The following is a 24,586-nucleotide window of genomic DNA, read 5'->3' on the forward strand; positions in this document are numbered from 1 at the left end:
GATTTCTCCCAACTACACTTACAGTTTTCCACAAAAAATTTAATTGATGAATTTGATTTTCCCATCAGTTATTAATTCTTTTTTAACCCAAGATTAAAAGAAGACTTTCCAAACCCACCCCCACAGGGGGCTGTCAGTGACAGCTGGTTGGAGCGTCTTAATCTGCATACTCCTGTGTTGTCCTTTTGGATAAGGAATAAACAACCAACTGAACAGAGGCAAATAAAAACCCTGCCTTCCACTAAGAGCACAAACTGGTAATAACAGATTCTGAGGAAGTTACCTACATGTTATATCCTTGTAAACATGGAACCCCTCTAGACGACATTATAGGCTATAACACTGCTCCCCTTGGAGATGTTTCTTTTCTGTAAGATGCAATTATGTATTGTTTGGTTCCTTTGAAATAATGGAAATGCACACATATATGTACTTATATATAGTTGTGTGGCTTAATGGAAATGCACACATATATGTACTTACATATAGTTGTGTGGCTTTTAAAAGTCTCAGCAGAGAGCATTTGGGTTCTTTGACCTCTTGAGCATCGTCTTCTAAGATATGATGAGGGAAGACTTGTGAGGAACAAAATCTAGAACAAAAATCCACTGATAATGAGGTGGTTGATGTTGTGTTACCAGCCTGGACAGAGGACAGACCAGGGGGCAGCTGTCCACAGGGCACAACTCCAGTGGTTCAACATCTCTGGACTTTTAATTCCAGATACTCAGATTTTCCACATGTATTTCAGTACATAGCTGATGAAAAATAAATTAGACTACTTCTACTGAGATAGAAAATATTGTCATGGGTTATTTTTGAAAAATTAAAAGGAAGCACACACACACAGAGCCTTCTCATTGCTACCAACTTTATGCAGTTGACACTGTTTGTAATTCTTGCCATTAAGATACATTGGATGGTGGTTGACTGAGGTCTACAGTAGCAAATATACAGGTGAAATTTTAAAACAATTCAAAGCCAATTCTTTTAATAGAGGACAAGCTATGTGTTTTCCTATTTGAATTATTAAAATATTGAATGATTTCATAATCTTTCAAAGATGTTCTGTGATTCTGAAAATGGCAGACTATTGACCATTGCATTAAATTCCTTACTGTGAAAATACATGATTTTTATGAACAAAAAGTAGTTTCTCTTTGGCTTTACTAAATGGATATTAAACCAATATTAGGAAAAATAAACTAAAAGACTGTTATGAGATTAGATAGTCTAAAGTGAAACTTTGATTGACCCTTGATGTCACAAGGACATGTCTTGATATAGGTGATGGCATATTCATTCTCAACTCAGACTGCAGACACAAAATTACACTGCAAAGGAGGTGTAAAATAACCTTTGTGTCACTGCAGAATCAGAACACAGGTTAAAGCAGAGTATGAAGGCAGGAAAGAGAGAAGTTAAAGTTAAAATTGCAATATTGAGTTTAGGGCAAACAATAAAATCATTCTCTTATTTTCATTAATTTAAGTAACAAACAATATAAAGCCAACACTTTGCAAAATATGTTGGAAATAAAACCATCCAAAAATTAATTATTAAAGGTCGTATTTTAGGAAGTGCTTTAGAACCCTCACGTGCTGTCTCTCTTTGGTAATAGGGGCCCTGTAGCAGGGAGCAGCTGGTATAAGGCAAGAGGGTGTGGAGCTGGAAGTCATGATCTTGCCTGACCAGTCGGGGGCTACTGCCTGATATCACTGTGAGGTTCATGATCTGATCCTTATTGACAAGTAACTAGAAAGTTATATCAGCTCTCCTGGAGTGTCCTCTGTAGTCTCTCATATATATGTGCGTGTAGTTGCACTTATCCTAAACTGTACATGCGTGGTAAATCTCAACAAAATTTTGTCATCTTTGTAAAATGAGAACTAAATAATCCTTAGTTTTATATAATTGTGCTAGTTTGCTAAAGCTGCCGTAACAAATTACAATAGATTGTATAACTTAAACAATTGAATTTTATTTCTCACAGTCCTGGAGGCTAAATTGTGAGATCAAGGTGTCAGCAGGGTTGATGTCTTCTGAGACCTCTCTCCTTGGTGTGCAGACTGTTGCCTTCTCCCTATGTCTGTGTCCTAATCTCTTCTTGTTAAAAGGACATCAGTCATATTAGATTAGGGACCACACTAATGACTCCACTTTAACCTGAGAAACTCTTTGAAGACCCTATTTCTAAATACAATCACATTATGAGGTACTGGGTAGGAGGTTAGGACACTAACATATGAAGTTGAGGGGGCACAATTCAACTTATAGCAATAGTTGATCTCTAACATATATGGATAGATTATACATATATGTATATAGTCGATGTCTATATATAATTAATTATGTAACCTCTCTCTATATAGTTCATTAATCTCTATCACTATTGAAATCTCTATCTATAAGATGTATATATTTTCACCTTGAAAAAAATTCAAGACTCTTCAGTATATTTTGTAAGATTTAGAAGGAAATAGTGTCATACGAATATATTTCTGACATAATAGCAAGGATTCTAAAAATCATAGATAACATAAGCCTAAAAAATAATTATATATATATATAATTATTATATATATTTTAAAAGGTAGAAAGTAGATTGCACTAATTATAGAGCAGTCAGTTTGATGTAATCCATGGTTTATATTCTAATTTTAATTATTAAATCATATTTTGGATTATATATATATACAATATATGATATATATATTATAAAGTATATATAAGTGGAGTGTGTATACATATATATATATAGAGAGAGAGACAGAGAGAGAGAGAGAGAGAGAGAGAGATTTTTGATCACTAAGAACAAATATAAAATTCTCTAATACAAAGTACATTTAATTTTTTTTTTTTTTTGCGGTACGAGGGCCTCTCACTGTCGTGGCTTCTCTCGTTGTGGAGCACAGGCTCCGGACGCGCAGGCTCAGTGGCCATGGCTCACGGGCCTAGCCGCTCTGCGGCATGTGAGATCTTCCCAGACCGGGGCACGAACCCGTGTCCCCTGCATTGGCAGGCAGACTCTCAACCACTGCGCTACCAGGGAATCCCACCTTTAATTATTTTTTTGCAATTTTGTAAACAATACTACATAGACACATATTTGGCAGACAAAATAAGTTCAGATTTTCTAATATGTTAGAAGTAATTAAAAATAATATATAAAGACTTGTAAATACTGTTAGAAGAGCAGCAAGGTTTCCTAAAACAAGAAGAAAAATTTGGTCTTACCCTTGTAATATGAAGGTACAAGAGCTACAGCTATTTAATTAGATTTATTTTCTGTCAAAATAAAAGGCTCAGAATGGTATGCTGGATAAAAAATGAAATTGATATTTGTGTTAGCTCAATAACAGGATTTTATGAACCAAGTGTCTGATAATATTACATATCCATAAATGGGAGTGTTCTAGGAGAAGATCTTTACAACATTCTACAAGGAATTCAGACATTGATTGATTATATTACATTTAAGTTCCCTTCTAAACTTAAAATGTTATATTAAATTATGATATAGATCAGAGAGGGTTTTTGATTAATATTTAATAGTTGCTTTATTTGGATTTTAATGCATGAAATAAACTCAGGTTGAAACCCTGAATTTGCAGGATGATAATCAACTCTCAGGCATTTCATATTGCATAGCTAAAATTTTGAAAATTATAAATGTATTGTACTTGTAGTGTAATAGCCATACATTTTATTTCAAAGTTTTAACCTTTTTATTTTTGAATAAAGTTAAATTTAGAGAAGAAGTACAAAGATAGGACAGAGAATTCCCACGTAACTTTCATCCACCTTCTCTTAATGTTAACATTTTACGTAGCCATGGCACAATTTTTCTCTCTTTATAGATAAAAAATTAACATTGGCACAATACTATTATTTAAACTACAAACTCTGTTTGGAGTTTACCAATATTCTCACTAATATCCTTTTTCTCTGTACCAGGATCCGATCAGGATAACACACTGAATTCAGTCATCCAGTCTTTAATATACTTCTATCTGTGAAAGTATCTCAATCTTTCCTTATGTTTTTGAACTTAAGAATTTTGAATAGTACCAGTCAGGCATGTTATAGAATGTCCATCAATTTGGGTCTCTTTGGTGTTTTATCATGGCTAGACTGGGGTTACATATTGTTGGGAAGAATGCCACAAAGATGAAAACAAATCAAGGAATCCATGACACCAACATGACATCACATGATGTTAACCTTGATCACTCAGGGTGTTGTCTGCAGGTGTCCCCATCATAAAGTTACTATTGTTCACTTTAAACTCTCCTCTTTGGAATAGAATCAGTCAAACTCACACTTAATGAGAGAGGAATTAAGCTCCACTTTATGGAGGGGAAATAACTTTTCCATACGTTATTTAGAATTTTTCTGTTTAAAAAAATTGTGCTTTTTCCCATTTGTTTTTTCAATCATTTAATTATAGCAGCGTGAACATATGATATTTATTTTATTCTTTGTGTTCTAACATTTTTCTTTCAGTTCTATATTACTATCTTTTTGTTGTTTTTCAAATTACTCCAGCTTTGACCATTGAGAGATATTTCAGTTTGGTTTCTGTGTTCTGTAGCTATGTCTCTGCCTCCATGCTTCTTTTTCTTTTGGTGGGTGGAAGCATACCTTTCTTTTCGGCATAACAAGATGCTCCAGGCTCGTCTAGCATTTGCCTTGTCTCTGTCATTTCTACAAAGTTTACCTGTTCCATTTTGTTGGAGGATGACATTTAGAAACCAAGATCTGAGCACTAGGTGTGCTCATTGCTATGGAGGGCTCACAGCTTCCAGGCCTTCTCAGCAGACATTACTAAGAGATGTCTGTATGTATAATAATCCATGCATACTTTCATATCTACATTTATTTATACATGTATCTATGTGAACATATTTTAAGATAAATGAGTTCATACTGACATTTCCAAAGGTAATCCAGAACCACAGGACTCATCCTATTCTTCCCTGCTTGTTTACTAGTAAATTCTTTCTCTGACAGTGAGAAACCTGGCCCCTGTTGTCTGTAATTCATTTACTTAATTGTTCAACACTAGTACATATGTAAAATAATTTCAGAATTTGTGAACCATGTCCCTTTGAGAAAGAAATTTACCAACTAGATTGCAGTGTTTACAGGCAGTTCCTTTGAATCAGTTAAAATACAGATTTCCGAAGTATTGAACTTAGGTCATCTCCTTTCTTCCCACTTCCTTCAGTGACATTTTTAATGCATTTAGACTCATTTCTTGCAGACTACATTCCACCCTGGAATCCCCTAATGTTGACCACAGTACAATATAGAATAGTGTTTTAACCCTGAAAATTCCCCTGGGTGCTTCCTTCTTGAGTTAATCCATTTTCTCTCACCAAACACTGATCCGTTTTCTGCTTCTCTTATTTCAATGTTTCCTTAATGTCATACAAATGGAATTACAGTATATGTAACCTTTTGGGTTTAGCTTTTTTCACTTAGCAAAATGTGTTGAATATTCACCCATGTTGTTGCTTGTGTCAATAGCTCAATGCTTTTTATTTCTGAAGAGGATTCCACTATATGGATACATGAGAGTTTGTTAATCTATCCCCCTCTGAAGGGTATCTTGGTTTTTGGTGATTGTGAATCAAGCTGCTATAAACATTTATGTGCAGGCTTTTGAGTGAACACCAGCTTCCAATTTACTAGGGTAACTCTTAGGAATAAAATTGTTGGGATTTATTGTAAGCATATGTTATACTTTATAACAAATTGCCAAATGGTCTTGCAAGGTGTACCATTTACTTTCTCACTAGCAATGGATGAGGTTTCCTGTTGTTCCAACATAAATAGACTTTGATATTGCTATTAAAATATTAAAAGCACATGAAACAATATTAATTTCATCAATATTATGGACTTTTTCAAGTAATAATAACATTTTGCATATGTTAAATGCTTTATAAACTTTGACTAACTTATGTTTCAGTCCTCTCGGAATACAGGGGCTCAATCAAGTGGCATCGTTAGTTTTTATGGTGATGTTCAAAAGAACTGTAAAATTTACAGCTTAATGTTAATACTACAGAAAAATTAACTCATGTTTCCAGATTATGATTTACTAATTATTTATTTCAATTATTAATATCTGTACTCAGTATGATTTTATAATACTCTGAACTTGTTACAACATGTATTTAATAAATCATTTCAGAAACTGATAAGAGTAAAGAAGTATTATCTTTATGATCTTTAAAACTCTTTCATTGTCTGTCTCCAATTGTCAATCTTATTGTACCCCAGTGCCTGACAAAAAGTAGACTCTCAAAAGTAAAATATGTATTTATTTTATTTTTTATTTATTTATTTTTTTTGCGGTACGCGGGCCTCTCACTGTTGCGGCCTCTCCCGTTGCGGAGCACGGGCTCCGGACGCGCAGGCTCAGCGGCCATGGCTCACGGGCCCAGCTGCTCCACGGCATGTGGGATCTTCCTGGACCGGGGCACAAACCCGTGTCCCCTGCATTGGCAGGCGGCCTCTCAACCACTGCACCTCTAGGTAAGCCCTGTACTTATTTTTAATGAATAAATAAATGGATGATCACTTTTCATGTGACATTTTTAAGGACTTAAACCATTTTCATCCAGTATCAATTTCACTGTAAATTCTAATCCGTCTTGCCAACAGGATCAGGTAAAAACAAATGGGCTGTTCTCTTTCTGTGTTTCACACTTTGTATTTACAATGGTAAGATGTAAATCTTGCTAAGACAAATATTTGTGTGTTTATATTGTTCTAGTTCTGTGGCTGAAACTATATCTATTGTGTGATAACAGATGGACAAACAAAGTGGCTAAGAAGACACTGATTGAGATAGGAATTGAGATAGCCTTAAGATAATAGGGTATATTTGGGAATAAGGGCAGTTTATGGCTGGTGGAAAAAAATAAGATTTTTTTTTTAAATGGCAAGAGGAACATGAAAAGATGCTCAACATCACTAATTATTAGAGAAATGCAAACCAAAACTACAATGAGGTATCACCTCACACTGGTTAGAATGGCCATCATCAAAAATATCTACAAACAATAAATGCTGGAGAGGGTGTGGAGAAAAGGGAACCCTTTTACACTGTTGGTGGGAGTGTAAATTGATACAGCCACTATAGAGAACAGTATGGAGGTTCCTTAAAAAATTAAAAATAGAACTACCATATGACCCATCAATCTCACTCCTGGGCATATACCCAGAGAAAACCATAATCCCAAAATATACATGCACCCCAATGTTCATTGCAACATATTTACAATAGCCAGGACTTGGAAGCAACCAAAATGTTGCTTCCATGTTGCCATCCAACAGAGGAATGGCTAAAGAAGATGTGGTATATATATGCAATGGAATATTACTCAGCCATAAAAAGGAATGAAATTGTGCCATTTGCAGAGACGTGGATGGACCTAGAGTCTGTCATACAGAGTGAAGTAAGTCATACAGAGAAAAACAAATATCATATATTAATGCATATATGTGGAATTTAGAAAAATGGTACAGATGAACCTATTTGCAATGTAGAAATAGAGACACAGACATAGAGAACCAACATATGGACACCAAGGGGGGAGGGGTGTGGCATGGACTGGGAGATTGGCATTGATGTATGTACACTACTATGTATGAACTAGATGGCTGGGGAGGGCCTATTGTATAGCACAGGGGTAAAATAAAAGAAGGTACAATCTGCTTGCAGGACATATATTAAATTAACCTTAAAAATGCATTCCAATATACATTAGGTGCAGAAAAATACTGTTTGATTCCACTTATAGGATGTACCTAGAATAGTCAAATTCATAGAGTCTGAAAGTACATTGGTAGGTGCAAAGGGGCCGGGGTGTGTGTGGGGGGGTAGTGAGGAGGAATGGGGAGCTAGTGTTTAAAGGGGACAGAGTTTCAGTTTAGGAAAGTGAAAATTTTGGGAGATGGGTGATGGTGAGATTTACACACAATGTGAATGTACTTAGTGCCACTGAATTGTATAGTTAAATATGGATAGTCTAGCAAAGAAGAATTAGGACAGAGAAGGGAAAGGCTGGTGTTTAAGCAAGTGAAAGTGTTCTCCTCCACACCCTATAAATTTCATTTCTAATAAAAAAATATAAAGAGGAAAAAAATATTAAAATTTGAAAGTGGTTTTGAAATGCTGTAGAGGAGGATAGGCTAGAATGAAGACATGCTAGTAACCTATGTGAGAGATAAGGTCATTGTTGAGGAACTTAGAAACCAGATTTGAGATGTGACCCATAGAATAAAGAACCTATATTAGAATACCTCTAAGTTTCTTTTCTGCACTAATATATTTGGACCTTAAGATCACACCTCTTTCTTATAAATCAGTGCTTCTCATTATTATCCATACCATTATGGCAGGAGTGATTTTTAACACAATTTGCACACACCTATACAGGATTACACTTAATTCACATTACGCTTTACTGTCTAATGCAGTAGTACTGTGTTGGGGCATGATGAAGATTTATCTATTGTATAGCTTAATTTAAGTAATCTTTAGCATTATGACACTAATGATATGATTGGTAAAATTCTCATTTCATAATGTCCCAAAACAAATATTTTACTTAAAATTCTTAAAAATTAACAAAATATTGAATTTTATTTTCCCCCACTCCCTCCTTGCAGATCTAAATTTTATCCCAACCATAATTAACCCAAGGAAAAGTTTAAAAAATAATAATTAAAAAAAAAGTTGCAGAACTGCAGGACAGAGAAATTCTGAAGAAAGTTTGCCTGAATTTCATTAGCCAGTGAGGGACATCCAGGAAACTAATGGATTGTCATGCAGGCACAATCAAGGTAGCACCTGCTGGACAAAAAGGAATCACAACCTTAAATTTATAGCAGAGTGTAAGATAATTCATTTGCTTTCTCTTATGACAAATTGTCCCTGCTGTGAAGCTGAGAGCTGGAAACGCATCAGTTTAGTACTCCCAAATAATATTACACCTTGATGACTGACAGCACATTACCCAGTCCAGGTCATAACAATAAAGCAACCAGGTGAATCATCAAGAATAAGTAATATGCTAGCTTCTTTTGTTTATTTCCTGGTGAGTTGAACAAGTATTGACCATAAAGCACCACCAGAATAGTTTTTATCATGTAATTTGTACTTTTATACAAACTTGTAGTGTAATTGTGTACCATATACACACACATATACACACACACACATATGCATAGCTATATGTATATATCTAATTAGTCATTTATCCTAAATTTAGACACACTTGAGTTGTCAGAGAGTAACTGTGAATATTTTTAATTATAAATATAATATAATTATAAATATAATTAAATTAAATATAATTATAAATTATATTTAGATTTGATTAAATCTACTTTGAGATTACATCTGAGTCCACCAATTATAACACATGTATAACTGGAAGATCTAAGTATCCATGGCAGCTCCAGGAAAAGTAAAACATATATCCAGTAATATCCAGTAAAAAAAATCTGGTGTGGCTTTAATAACTGCGTGTAACACCTGTACCCATTACTGTCCCCACCACCTACACAGTTCAGACAGAGTTCTAAATTCTGTTGCTCCCTTGGTGAGGAAGTGGTATTCAGGCGTATCGGTTAGGGCTTGGTTAGCACTTAATCAACAAAACCCCCAAATGCAGTGGCTTAATACAATGGAAGTTTATTTCTTTCTCATCAAACTATAAAACTAGGATTCCAGAGCAGTGAGAAGCTCTTTTTTAAGTGATAGAGTAAGGGCACAGACCCCGTACATCTAGGGACTCCCCCACTTTCAACATATGGCTTGCGAGGTCGGATGCAATCCTGCTTCAGTGCTGGGGAAGGAGAAAAAGCTCAGAGTGGACCAGGTGTATGGGGTGTGTGTGGGGGCTGAGCTTTGGAAATGGTGCCAAAACTAACCTCAGGCCTAAAATTTGTAGTCTACATGTGTGCTTAGAAATGAAATGAGATGGGATGGGTATTTTTCCCCCTCGTATTCAATATAATTTCGATAGCAAATACTTTCCTATCATGTTATCAAGTTAACCCAGCACCTATAGTGATAGCCTTAACCAGTAGCCATCAGTGTGGTCCCAGCCTTGGTCAGCAGCACAGGTAGAGCCTGAACAAAGAACCCCTTGCTGTTAAGAATCATAAGTGGCTAAGCTCACTGGACCAAGCCAACAAGGGAACGCTACCCTTGAGTATGTTCTGATGGACATAACATATATATGTCCTTCTTATATACTTCTGGTTGATTATTTGTCTGAACTTATACTGGCTTCCCAAGGAAAGCCTTTTAACTGTGAATAAATGGGATTCTACTGGGGTTCTGTGTATGCTCTAGAAATAAGACTCTGACTCAGTAACCATTAAACTAAAAACAATAAAGTGTTCATCTGCTTTCTTTTTTATCTGCACTTATATCCCTGGTAAAGTAGAATTTTAAAAAATCACCCTAGAAATAGCCCATTTTTTGAGGAAAGTGTGAAAATGAATAAAGGAAAACTCATTTAAAATGGAGTCGGGAAGCTCTGATGCAGGGGGTCTCATGAAGGTACCACTCACCACAGTTTACAGACCCCAGAAGGAAGAATGATTTCCTCTGACCCAGCAACAACAAGCTGCCCGATGCCTGCAGCCAATGAAAAACTCCACAGCGCTCTCCAGTTTCCTCCTTTCCTCTGTAAAAGCAAGTCCCTCTCCTCTATTCTCTGGACGTGCCTATGATTCTCCGTAGTTTGCTTGTCACAAATTGCAATTCTTGGCTATTCCCAAATAAACTCATTTTGTTGGTAAAACTCCTGGTTCCTTTGTTTTTTAATTTCAGCAGAGGAAAAAGACAGCACATTGAGTAAGATCAGGACCAGGTTTAGGGCTAAAGATTTTAAATTTTCCAGTAAAGAGGACCCAGTAGGTTGCTGAAATTGAGTTAAATATTTCTAATGGAATTTCACACAAGTCTAACTCAACGGGGAAGAACTGCAAAGGTAATAATCACCAGTAAAATGTGTAAAACGTGGAATAATGCATGCTGCTGTCTGTAGTGGTATCAACAGACTCATCCCTAGAGACATATGTCTTATGTTCATATTATGAATGTTTTATCCAAATTAGGTAAATAATAACCAATAAGTTAATGTAGTATTAGTTCTAATGAATCATTTCCATGTAATCAAGTCAAAGGAGAACCTTTAAATGATCCTCAAAGTAGTAGAGAAGGATTTGACTAGACATGCTAGTACCCTGAGTACCCTAAGAAAGTAATGTCCCCTTATTCAGTACCCACGTTAACACGTCTCCTTGGTGCTGATTAGGTGAAATAATAATTGTTTCAGATAACAGACCTAGAGTCCTCCTCAGTTTTCTCTTTAGTTGGGGGTAGAAGTTGGGAGGTAGAGGGCCTAGAAGAACTAAACCTAACTAGGAACACAGAAACCAGCAGGAAGTGCCCCTGAGTCTGCCCCTGAGTCTGTCTACATGAAAGACATGTTGGTAAAATGAATAAAAATGTGAAAAAGGCTCATGAGTATATTGTCCACGTATTCTGGTTTCTTACCCTCTGTTGGTCGGGACACATGGCAGAGAGGATGGGAAAGAGCAGGAATAACCCTGTTTAATTCCTGCTGCCGTATCTGAACACGAGTCTCCTCAGCCTCCCAAACCATCCCCTAAATAATCCTGATTTTAAATCAAAGCATTAAATTGCCTAATCGCAGTAAAATGTCCGCAGGGTGATTGCACAGCTCTTGTGTCAGCCCCTGGGCCTTGGTCCTAGCAGCCCCTTTTGTGATAACAGGACACCTTTTGCCACAAATTCTGAGATGACTCAACCTAACACTCACCTGGGCCAGAATATATTGCCCCTGGGTTGACTCTGAGTCATTTACAGAGATGCATACAAATGACAGGTTCTTAAAGCTCAGCTCCTATATTAGACCTTCTATCTCCTCCTGGTGCCAGCCCACCAACTAGAGGTCTGGTTTCTTTGACCATGCTTGTGTTAAGGGGTCATTCTGAGGGTGGGTTCAGGAAGCTGCCTTCCTCATCACGATGGTTTGAGGCTTCCTTACTTCTGCCACCTCTCCTTCCCCACAGTCTAAGAATGGAATCCTGACCCTGGTGTACACTCCAGCTTCTCTAAAGAGACATGTTACTGCTGGGGATATCCTCCTCCTCTGTGGATGCCCAGAGCTGTCCTCTGGGTCCTCCTCCCTGGGTGTGGGGATTCTGGTGCTTATTATTCAGTCTGTCCACTATCCCATATCCTGCATGCTTGCTGGAATATCCCTAGCTCTTTGAACCTGGTCTATTCCTGAACACTACCCCTTGTTGGAAATAACAAGAAAAAAATAATCATAGGGCTAATTCATGGTATAAATATTAAACAGTTGGCTGAGCATAAATTATTTGTAAAATTTCATCAGTTTCAAAAAATAACATAATAGGAAAAACACAAAGAAAACTAAAACTATATTTCTAGAATTGAAAAATCACTCAATATAGGAATGAAAAAAGAAATGGGAGAAATTCCCCTAATCTTTGTTTTTCCAACAGCAGAAAAAAATATACTTATATAGCCCACCTCCAGAGCTACTCAACTGTCCTCAAAACTCACTCCATTATCCTTTTTTAAAAAAAATTTATTGAAGTATAGTTGATTTACAATGTTGTGTTAGTTTCAGATGTATAGCAAAGTGATTCAATTATACATATATATCTATAATTATAATATAATTATCATAATACATATATATTCTTTATTTACATTCTCTTCCATTATAGGTTATTACAAGATATTGAGTATAGTTCTCTGTGCTATACAGTAGGTCCTGTTGGTTGTCTCTTTCATATATAAGAGTGTGTATATTTTAATCCCAAACTTCTAATTTATTCCCCCCTTTCCCCTTTGGTAACCATAAGTCTGTTTACTATGTGTGTGAGTCTTTCTGTTTTGGAAATAAGTTCATTTGTTTCATATGTTTTTTAGATTCTACATATAAGTGAAGTCACATGGTATTTGTATTTGTCTGGCTTACTTTACTTAGTATGACAATCTCTAGGTGAATCCATGTTGCTGCAAATGGCATGATTTCATTCTTTTTGCATGGCTGTCACTCCATTATCCTTGTCATGTTTCAAAGCTGTGTCCCTAAACCAGCACCCTGCTAATGGAGACAGCTGTGTCTAGAACATCTTCATTATGGTAAATACTTAAGCCACTTCAGCAAAAGATTTTCTAGAACTCTTTCTGTTCACTCTTACCATGACCTATTCATTACAGAAAGAGTCAAATTAGATGGAAAGGCCAATGCATTTAGTATACCCTGACTTTCATAAGTTCTCACTTTTGTAGATTATTTTAACTGCCATTCTGAATCATTCCAAGATGCACATGTATTTTCAAATAAAGTAGATGGAATTAGTGCCTAGAAAAGCACTATGATGTCGAGATGCCGATTTGTCTTTCCCATTAAATAATTACTCATTGGAACTTAGACTTTGACAGAATGAACAATAAGAGCTACTTGCTTAATTCACCTGAACAGGTAAAATCATTATGGAACAGATGAAGCCTGTCTGTGTGGAGCAGCCCACTTGTCAGTTCAAGCACATCTATGAAAACGACAGGCTCAATACTCTGTAACACCGCTGCTCTTGAATTTCCGCAGTCTGATAAGGTAATTTTCATCCTTGTTCTCATAACTGGACTCAGCGTGGGGAAGGCCAATCTCCAGTTTCAGGGGGAAATGTGTCCTTTGGTGCTCAGCTCCTGAACTGACATACTGGTTCACACTGGATAAGGAACTGGAACTTCTCTGTATCTTATATCTTTATTTGTAAGATGAAAAGATTCATCTTCGCCATTTGCTTTACAAGGTATGACAGAAAAAGTGAAATTTTATTATTGGTACTTTAATATTTTCCTCCTGGGACTAGATATGCCCCTGCCAGCAATTCTTTGTCACTTTTTCTTACATCTAAAAATGAATTTTAAGTATGTCAAAAATGACTATAAAAGTATTAGAACTCCTTAAATGATGAAATATATGTGTACTACTTATACCTTTATATTCCAATTCATGAATAAAATGATTAAATATTCCCAGAACTCTAATAGTCATATCATGGAAAGTATTACATTTGAGTTTGATGTACCACTGCTACTGCCCTCAAATGTTAGCATGTAGTATGGATTTATACATTAATTTTAATGTTTGTCAAAGAAACTAGCACTTAGGGCCAGATCACCTTAAAGTGCATTTAAGCACACAGTGAGTGCTTGAAGTCTCATGCCCACAAGCATCAGCTGTGCCATTGTTCTGTCTCATTTACTGCACCTCTGTTACAGGGGGCTGGGCATCCAGAGTCAGGCGCCCTATGCTGACCTTCCACTGGATGGTTGGTTAGCATGTGAACAATACGGTTACGAACTCCAGGCAGCTCCAGAGCCATCTTGTTCCACAGTGTGATGGGCATGAAGTTCATTTCCCTTCAGCCAGAATATTTCTCTTGTTCTTTTCTTCTTGAGAAACAAAGCTTTTTTCCACAGCTTTTACAGTCTGAGCAAAACGCTTAAGGTCCCACTTGAAACTCAAAATCAGCCAGTTTCTGAACATGGTTATTATATGAGGGTCCTCCAAAGAAACAGAAGCAGTTTATATATATATATATTATATATATATATATAATATATATATAATATATATATAATATATATATACAAATATAACATATTTATGTTATTTAATTATAATTTATATGTAATTTTATGATAATTTATATATATATAGATAAATAATGTGTACATATTTATTTTTAAAGAATTGGCTCATGTGCTTTGGGGGACTGGCAAGTAAACAAATATATTTGTAATTTAACTGTGTTTATTTTTAAAGGGGAAAAGTAACAGAATGTTATAAGAACAAATAACAGTGTTGAAGGGGGAATGGGAAAATAACTTTGATCTGGGTGGTCTAAGGGTACCTCTTTAAAGAAAAACTTCTGGAGTTATAAAGGATGAGAACAGGTCAAACTTGATGAGAATGGAGATAAAACAATTCCAGAGATAATTTCATATTGAAAACCCTAAGGTGAAAAAGAGCTTGGAGTGTTCAGGGCATGAAAAATGTTAAGGGTTTAGATTTAAGATGACAGGGAAGCCAGTGCATGACAGTTGAGCAGGATAATGATGTGAGGGATGAGAGGTGAATGGCTGCAGGTGTCTGGAATTAGCACCTGGATGGATGTTAGTTCTGTTTACTAAAATGAGAAGGATAAGATTTGTCTACTGAAATGAGGACAACAAAATAGGCTTGGAGGGCCGTGGAGGGACCAGATTGGAAATCCTAGAGTTATTTCTTACAAAAAATGTAAGTCATTCAAGTGTAGTTATCAGGGATGCAACTGGATACAGGGTTCTGGATCTCAGAAGGGAAGTCTACAGTAGAGACAATCTGGGGCAGGACAAGTGTTGCTAGGATAGCAGTAATTTGGTTCCCCAGATGGGCATGGCCTCACCTTCCTTCATGTGGTCTATCACTAGTGTGGTGAACTTGTCACTAATATTAATTAATCACTTCTAATGAAAGACCTTGGAACATGATTTTAATATATTCTAAAATATAATATTTAATAATATTCTAAAGTTCTTAACTTCAACATTATAAAGTTAAGACCTAATGATAGGTCTATTGATATAATTTTTTAAAAAAGAATATCAAGGGTCAGAAAGGTCTGGGTTCAAATATATGAATGTGGGGAAATTAAATTGAGTCAATCTGTCTATATTTAGATTTAAAAAACAACAAAAAAATAAAATTTGAGTGTTTTACTGAGTGCCAAAGAGCTAGTAGATTTCCTTCTCAGTGAGCCTCATATTTTTCTTTAAAATTTATCAAGTTATCATTGACAGAATAACCTTTTTAAGGAAGTATTTTATTTGCAATACTTACTTTTTTAACTTTTTAAAATTGAAGTTATATACATATTGAAAAGTCATATATCATTTCATACCTCCATGTACCAGTCATGTACCTGGATGCATTTGCTAAAACTGAAATCACTCATGTAACCCTCAGCAGATCAAGGAAAAGAACATTATCAACACCTGGAAGCAGCCTTCCCCTCATCACTTCTCATCAAGAGTAACTGGTAACCTGGCATCTAAGAGTATGGATTAGTTTTGCCTTCAAACATTTATGTTTACTATGTATAAAAACACACTTATTCAAAGTAAATATAAGCACTCCCAGTTGGACTGTAAGAAAATTCCTAACAGCACTAGGCAGTAGAACACATATTACTTTTCCAAGACTATTGGGTTGTAACTTCCATCTTTGGAAAGCTCACTAGTCTAACGCTAAAAGAAAAACCAAAATGTTGGCAATTTATTAAAAAAATCAAAAATCTTGTGATAACCTTGTCATATGAAATAGAGTGGTGAATATTTACTATAAGAAATATTTTTGGTTTTAGAAACTATTAGAGTATTATTAATTTTTACCATCCTAATAGTTCTTAAATAAAAAGTAGTGCAGTAGCAAAGGTTTTATTGTGGTACATTTTTTCCAGTAATGGAAAAGATGCATGATGTAATTCTCTCTGGGGTATTTCAAGTTCGAATGAAGGTGGCACGCCATTTTTAAATTTATAAAAGTGTTCCTATAGTGCTTACTGGATTCTTCTTGGAGCTTGGACCTACTAATTCATCTCTAAGCCCCTGTTCCTTCCTCTGTAAAAGGACTAATAGCACCTTCCTCCAAGGGCCTCTGAATGTTTTGAATGAGATATCACAGTGACACAATATAGAAGCTTATATTAAAACTTGTATTATGAAGAGTCTATTCATTATTTTTGTACTATGTGGTATATATTTTTCACTTAGATTCAGGTCTTCTCGGAGCCAAAATGGGCATGGCTAGGCCTGGATTTGTAATGTACACAGTGGCAACTATCTAGTTCATATACGTGTGTGATGCTAGTGAGTGAAGGAACACATGTCTAGTGGTGATGGGCAAATGATGGGGAGTGTGTCCTGAAGGTGTGATTTCATTCTCCCTGTGAGTCCACCATCCCTAACACCAGCTCCCCTGCTATTCTGCTATCATTTGATTGTGCAAGTTTTAGGGCCGGAGAGCCATTCATTGTCATAACGAGTTAGAACCATGATCATATAACTGATAGGAAGCCATCCCCAATAACCATGTGATTTCCAATTCCCATCTCCTCTGAATATAAGATGATAATATTTAGAGCAGCATTGATTTTCTTGTGGCCGAATAAGGCCAGATTGCCTAGATTTCTATTTCCACATTGTCCCATTAATAAACCTGTAGAACATTCAACGTTCATTCAAATATTCTGAGCAACCATATGGATTCAAATAGCCATTATTTTTCCATGTTTCACTGGCTTAATATTCACAACTAAAGAGAATGAAATCACAAAACATTAATATAAAACATAAAAACAATTTGTACAGCATTATTCAAAAGATCTCAGTGAGTGATCAAACAGGCATTAAGAGCTATTTGAAAAGAGATCTCCACCTGGCTAAAAACTTATGTGTGATCTTTCATGTCCAGCCATAGGTAACTACAGAGACTTTATCTGGCAGAGGTCATAGGAAGACTGTATCCCATACACCTGACTTGGTGCACAGCCTCTGAAGGGAGGTGTAGTCAAGGACTCAGGCCCTGGGCTGGTGATGGTCTTTGCATATCCACATTCCTAACCCTTCAAGTCTATTTTTCTTTTTAATTGAAGGATCGTTAATTTACATTGTTGTGTTAGTTTCAAGTGTACAGCAAAATGATTCAGTTATATATATTCTTTTTCAAATTATTTTCCATTATAGGTTTTTAAAAGATATTGAGTATAGTTCCCTGTGCTACACAGTTTACCTATAGTAGTGTGTACCTCTTAATCCCAAACTCTTAATTTATCTCTTCCCCCCACTATCCCCTTTGGTAACCATAAGTTTGTTTTCTATGTCTGTGCGTCTCTTCCTGTTTTGTAAATAAGTCAAAGCCCCACTTTCCAGGAGTTTATAACCTTTTCTAGGTCTCTTTATCCTAGGTTTTGGGCAAAGGTCTTCTTCAGGTGTCTCGGCTGAGACCTATTTATGGGGTGAGCCTTGGGGGAACCCTGTGGACAACTCTCCATATTCTGACTCCGTACCCAGTATTTTCTACTCCTTGCTCTCCCAGGATTCACAAAATTTCAGGAACCTTTTGTTTGGGGCTCCTCAGTAGTGAGAGAACACCCATGTCCGGGCAGACCTACCTGACCCTCAACCACTGTGCCAGGCCATGCGGCAGAATGGGTCAGGGAAAGCTGGTACTTCCTCAGGTTTTAGATGTGCCTGTCAGTGAGCAGTTAAAGACCTAATTATTTCATTTTTGGCATGTTGCTTTAATTGGCCACTCCGATAATTTGATAGCTCATCCCCTCTCTCAGCTCAGCGGGCCTCCTGACAGCACCAAACGTTCCTCTTTTGATGACTTGGACATTCCAAGCACACTTTTTGTCAATATTATGGTCTTGCCCAAGTGTAAATCAGTAAGAAAGTGAAATTCTAGGCTTCCTTCTGATCTGCTGCTTCATCAAACTCATGATCATTTTTTTAAACTCAAAAGTATCCTAAATTCCTTTTTCCAAGTCAATACATACTTTTGACTATCTAAATTTTCAGACATAAGGGAAACATGAGAAATCATTAAATGGAAATGAGAAAACAAAAAAGAAAATTCCTGGAAATTTAAAAAAAAGTAATAAATGTAAGAACAATCTTTCTGGCCTAAAAAATGGTTTCTTTTCCATTCACTTAATATTACCAATTATCAATGATACATGTATTAATTAATTAATTGTAAGCTTATAAATAAATGAAATTAGTTAATAATATAGGTAAATTAATAATACTATTATTAAGAAGATCATTTAATTATAAAATAAACATGCTGAAAATGAAAACACAATGTTTTAATTGCATTTTATATGCTAATTTTATGAAGGCAGCACAGTGTGGAGTTAAAAGCAGGGCCCCAGGAACTATACTGCCCATGTGTGTACAAGTCCCAGCCCACCACTTCCTAGTGAGGCAAGTTAGAGAGCATGTTACAACCTCAGGGATAGAAAGAAGAGTTATCCTCAATTCCATGATAGGACTCTAAGGAGCATTAAGTTAGTTACCATTAATAAGGGTCCCGAAATCATTTGTTAAAGAAATTGAATATAGCCTTACCAACTTTATTGTGCTTCAAAGGTATTGCATTTTTCACAAATTGAAGGTTTGTGTCAACACTGCATCAAGCAAAAGACTCTTGGGATCATTTTTCCAATAGCATTTGTTTGCTTCATGTCTCTGTGTCACATTTCAGTCATTTTCCCAGTATCGCAACCTTTTCATTATATTTGTTATAGTGATCTGTGATCAGGGATCTCTGATGCTACTACTGCAAAAAGATTACAACTCACTGAAGGCTCAGATGATGGTTAGCATTTTTTAGCACTAAAGTATTTTTAATTAAGTTACATACATTTTTTAGGCATAATGCTATTTCACACACTAGAGTATAGTGTAAACATAACTTTTATATTCACTGGAAAACCAAAAAAAAAAAAATTGTGTGATTTGCTTTATTGCGACATTCACTTTATTGTGATGGCCTGGAAAAGAGCCAGCAGTATCTCCAAGGTCTCCCTGTACCTGTTTGGAGCAAAACCTTTATCTATTTCTGTACAGCAATGTACTTGAATCTGCTTTTTTATTAGTTATATTCTCCAGATGAGATGCTGAGGGCTCAAAAGTAAAATGATTTAAACTGTATGGATTATTCTAAAGACTTCAAGTTTTACATATATATATATATATATATATATATATGATTTATATGTTTGATGTCTTATTCTTGCTTGTAATTTATATTTTACCTATATAATACATAAACCTGTAATTATTTTTCAAAATGTGACAACTTTGAGAGTGAAAGTGGGCACTGCTAATACAATCCTGCTGGGATAACTGGTCTGACCAGGAATCTTTACATGTATTTACACTTGTTCCTCTGCTGTATTTCAGGGTAAGTGTTACACATGTTCTTTGATGTATTCTCCTTTTTGGTGGGGAATCATGTAGGTAAACAAATTTATAGACACACCTAGCAGATGCTGCCAGTGCCTTACCTACATACCCCTGGCATTCACCTTTTTGTATACAGCAGGCTGCATACAGCAAACACCTGCAGCACTGCCTGATTTGTTTTTCTTTCTGTAGGAGCACACAAGCCAGAGTATGAGTTAGTGTTCCTGGAAGCAGCCCACAACCAGTGAGGGATGGAGTGTTCTAGAGTAAGAAACCCAGCCTCCTCACCTGTCAGCTGGAATACCTCTACAGCAGGGTCACATGGCAGTTGTCAGACTGGACAGCACATCCTCATTGGCCCATTTCTTCCTTGTCTCACTCTTCCGGGTCTCCTCCCCCACAGTAAAGCACATACACGGGAATCTGGGTCTTCAAGTTGGTTTCTGTGGAAACTCAAATCAAACATATGAATTAATAAATGTATTGGGCAGTGATTATCTAACTTGTCAACTCAAATAAAAGCTTTCCACAAAAGTTTCAGACCCATTGTTCAGGATATAGGGACATGCCATTTCAGGAAGAATGATTTACCTTAAATTCAGCACTCCTAAATTCAAATAATTCCTTCCTGTGTATGGTATATTTGTGGTGTTGTTACCAACCAGGGTTCTTGGCCTTCCCCAGTCAGTAGAAATTGATCAGAGGCCAGACAAGAAATTCAGGCAAGGCTTTACTGGGGCCCCTGCTGCAGTGGGGGGAGTGAGAACAAACAACAGGTTCCCTGGCGTGCTCTCTGAGGGTGGGAGGTGGGGAGCTTGTACCTTATATGGGATGTGTCCAGGGGTTGGGCCAGAGACATGGCTTAGGTGGTTTGCTCACCCCTCTGGTGGTGTTCTGTGCAGGTGGCGTGTGCAGTGCCCCTGCTTTTGCTCCCAACACCCTGTTTTTGGTCCAGGCTCTTCAAAAGTAGCAGTTAGGTTTTGTGGTCTCTTTGTATTTTTCGGATCCAGAATTTGTCCTAACTGTGTATACACACAGTTATTTTTAGTCCCATACAGTTTCTTTGTATTTTGTTTCTTGAGGACAGGTGTGTGCAGGTGCAAGCGTTGCAGCACTGCATCAAAGGGTCCCAGGCCCCAGCCTGTCTGTGTGTGTGTGTGTGTGTGTGTGTGTGTGTGTGTGTGTGTGTGTGAGATAGAGAGGGAGAGAGAGAGATCAATGATACCAGATCATTAAAGGATAATCTTAAATTTAGCTAAACTAACTGAATCAAGATTTTTGACAAAGGATGGATTAGACTAATGACCCTAAAGATGGAAGCTAACAACAGCATTTCTTTTCTTTTCTGCTTTCTTTTTCTTTTTTTCTATTTCTTCTCTTCACATCTAATTGTTCCACTTACTACAAACTTTCTAGGGATTTAAAATCATGCTGGATGGGCCTCAAAATCTTGGCAACCCTCACTCCTCACGAGTGGATGTTAAGCATGTTTCTAACCTTCCTTGAAGCTGAGCTACTGCTGAACTAAAATGAAGCAAATTGGCCGCAGGACCACCCAGGTTTCCTGAGTTGGAGTGTTCTTTTTTAATTACAATATAATTCACATACCATCAAAGCCATCACATTAAAGTGTGCAATTCAGTGTTTTTATTACGTTCACAGTCTGTGCAACCATTACCACTATCTAATTACAGAAGTTTCCTTAGCCCAGAAAGAAGCTCCATGTCCATTAACGGTCACTCTCCACCCCTCCCCTTCCCCTGCTCCAAACCCTGACCACTTTTTATCTACTTTCTGTATCCATGGATTTGACTATTGTAGGTATTTTCTAGAAATAAAATTATATAATCTGTGGCCTTGCTTGTCTGGATTCTTTCACTTATCATCATTTTAAGGGACATCTAAGGTGTAGCCTGTACCATTACTTCAGTTTTAGTGCCTCAGTGATATTCCATTGTATGGATATACCATCTTTGTTTATCCATTCATCAGTTGGTGGGCGTTTGTTTGTTCCCACTTTGGGACTATTATGAATAACACTGCAATGAACATTCATGTACAAGTTTTGGGCACACATGTTTTTTCTTTTTTGACAATTTTTATTTGACTCCATCCTTCTCCTGGTCCCCTTTTATTTTCTATTTTTATGACATAAAAAACATGTTTGTTTAAAGTGTACAACATAATGATTTGCTCTCTGTGTATGTTGCAAGACAATCACCACAATAAGTTTAGTTAACATCCGTTGTCTTACATGGTTACAAATGGGCACAGTGTGTAATTCTCTTGTATATTTACCTAGGAGTTGAATATGTGTATTATGTGGTAAATCAAATGTTTACCTTTTTGAGGAACTGCCCTATTATTTTCCACAGTGGCTGAACCATTTTATACTCCCACCAACAAAGTATAAGGGTTCCAGTTACTCCACATCCTCCTCATTGTGGGCTGAACTGTGTCCTCCAAATTTATGTATTTAAACCCTAACTTCCAGTACTACACAATGTGGCTGTATTTAGATATTGGGGCTTTAAAGAGTGGATTAAATTAAAATGAGTCTGTTAGCGTGGGGCCCGATCCAATAGGACTGGCGTCCTTAAAAAAAAACAACAACAACAGAATTTGGACACCCAGAGAGACACTAGGGCCACAGGTGCTCACAAGCCATGTGACAAAGCAGCAAGAGTGCAACCCCTGGACTGCAAGCCCAGGTGAGAGGTTTTAGAGGAAATCAACATTGTCCACACCTTGATCTTGGACTTCTAACCTCCAGAACTGTGAGAAATAAATGTATCTTGTGTAAGCCACCCAGTCTGTGGTGGTTTGTTATGGCAGCCCTAGCAAACTAACACATTCCCCCAAATTTGTCATTTCCTTTTTTTAAAAAAATAGCCATCCTATTAGAAGTGAACTGGTTTTTACCTGACTAACAATGACTAACAGGGTTAGTCATCTTTTCATGTGCTTAATAGCCAAGTGTATATGTTTTTGGAGAAATGTGAATTCAAATTCTTTTCTTTATTTACAATTGCATATTTGTCATTTAATGTTTGTCTGTAAGAAGTCTTTATGTTTCTGGATACTTGACCATTAGATATAAATGTTGCAAATAGTTTCTTCCATTTGGGGGTTACCTTTTTAACAATACCCCGATATTGTTCTTTGACACAGGAAGCATTCTAATTTTGATGAAGTCCAATTTATCAATATTTTGCTTTGTGGCTTGTGCTTTTAGTGTAATATCCAAGAAACCATTGACTGATCCATATTCAAAAAGATTGACGTATATGTTTTCTTCTAAAAGTTTTATAGTTTTAGCATTTAGGTCTAAATGCAATTTCAGAGACATAAATGTATTTAGGTCTTTGATGTAATTTCAATCAATTTTTGTATATGGTGTGAGGGATGGCTTCAAATACATTCTTTTACATGTAGATATCCAGCTGTGCCAGCAACGTTTGTTGAAAACACCACTCTCTCCATTGAACAGTTTTGGAAAACTTGTCAAAAATCATATGTTTATTTCTGCACTTTCTGTTCTGCCCCATTGCTCTGTATGCATGTTCTTATCATCACCACATTACATTGCTTCCTGCAGATTTCTTGTAAGTTTTGAAATCAGGAAATGTATGGACTCATTCTTTGCACTTTTCTTCCAATATCGTTTTGACTAGGCTGGGTCCACCTTGCATTTCCACATGGATTTTTAGATCAGCTTATACATTTCTGCAAAATGACAGAATTGAGATAAGAATAGCATTGGATCTGGAGAATATTATCTTCTTAAGAGCATTAAGTCTTCCAGTACATGAGCACATGAGCATAGGTTGCTTTTCTATTTATTTAGATTGTCTTTGATTTACTTCAGTAATGTATTGTAGTTTTCAGTGCATACGACTTGCATTTATTTGGTTAAATGTGTTCCTAAATACTTTATTTTCTTGTTACTTTTACAATGGAATTGGTTTCTTAATTTCATTGTCATATTGTTCGCTGCTACGTTATAGAAATAGTTTTTTTTTTTTTTTTAATATTGATCTAGTATCTTGCAACTTTGGTGTACTCAGTTATTAGCTTAAATAGCTTTTTGAGAGTTTGGAGTTATTTACCTCACCAGTGTTCATCTTATTCTATCAGTGATCCCAGTGTACAGGGATATATCTATTTTAGTCTAACTTTCTGGTCTTCTTTATTTCAGTCTACCTTTGACCTGTGCCTTCATTTCTTTCGTTTCTGATTTTTGCACTGAATCATTTTTCATGTTCTGAGCTCATGATCTCATCCTAGGGGATACATAAACTGGCATGTATGATTGGTCCTATATTCCATCTATCCTGATTCTTTTAAATTAAAAAAACAAGTGTAACTTTTTTTTTTTTTTGGTCATTGGTTCATCTCATTGATTTTCACAATTGTTTTTAGTTAACTCATTGAATACTTTGAAGCTAATATTTGGGTTTTTTA

This window comes from Orcinus orca, chromosome 9 (genome assembly GCF_937001465.1).
Source record: "Orcinus orca chromosome 9, mOrcOrc1.1, whole genome shotgun sequence".
Lineage (NCBI taxonomy): Eukaryota > Metazoa > Chordata > Mammalia > Artiodactyla > Delphinidae > Orcinus > Orcinus orca.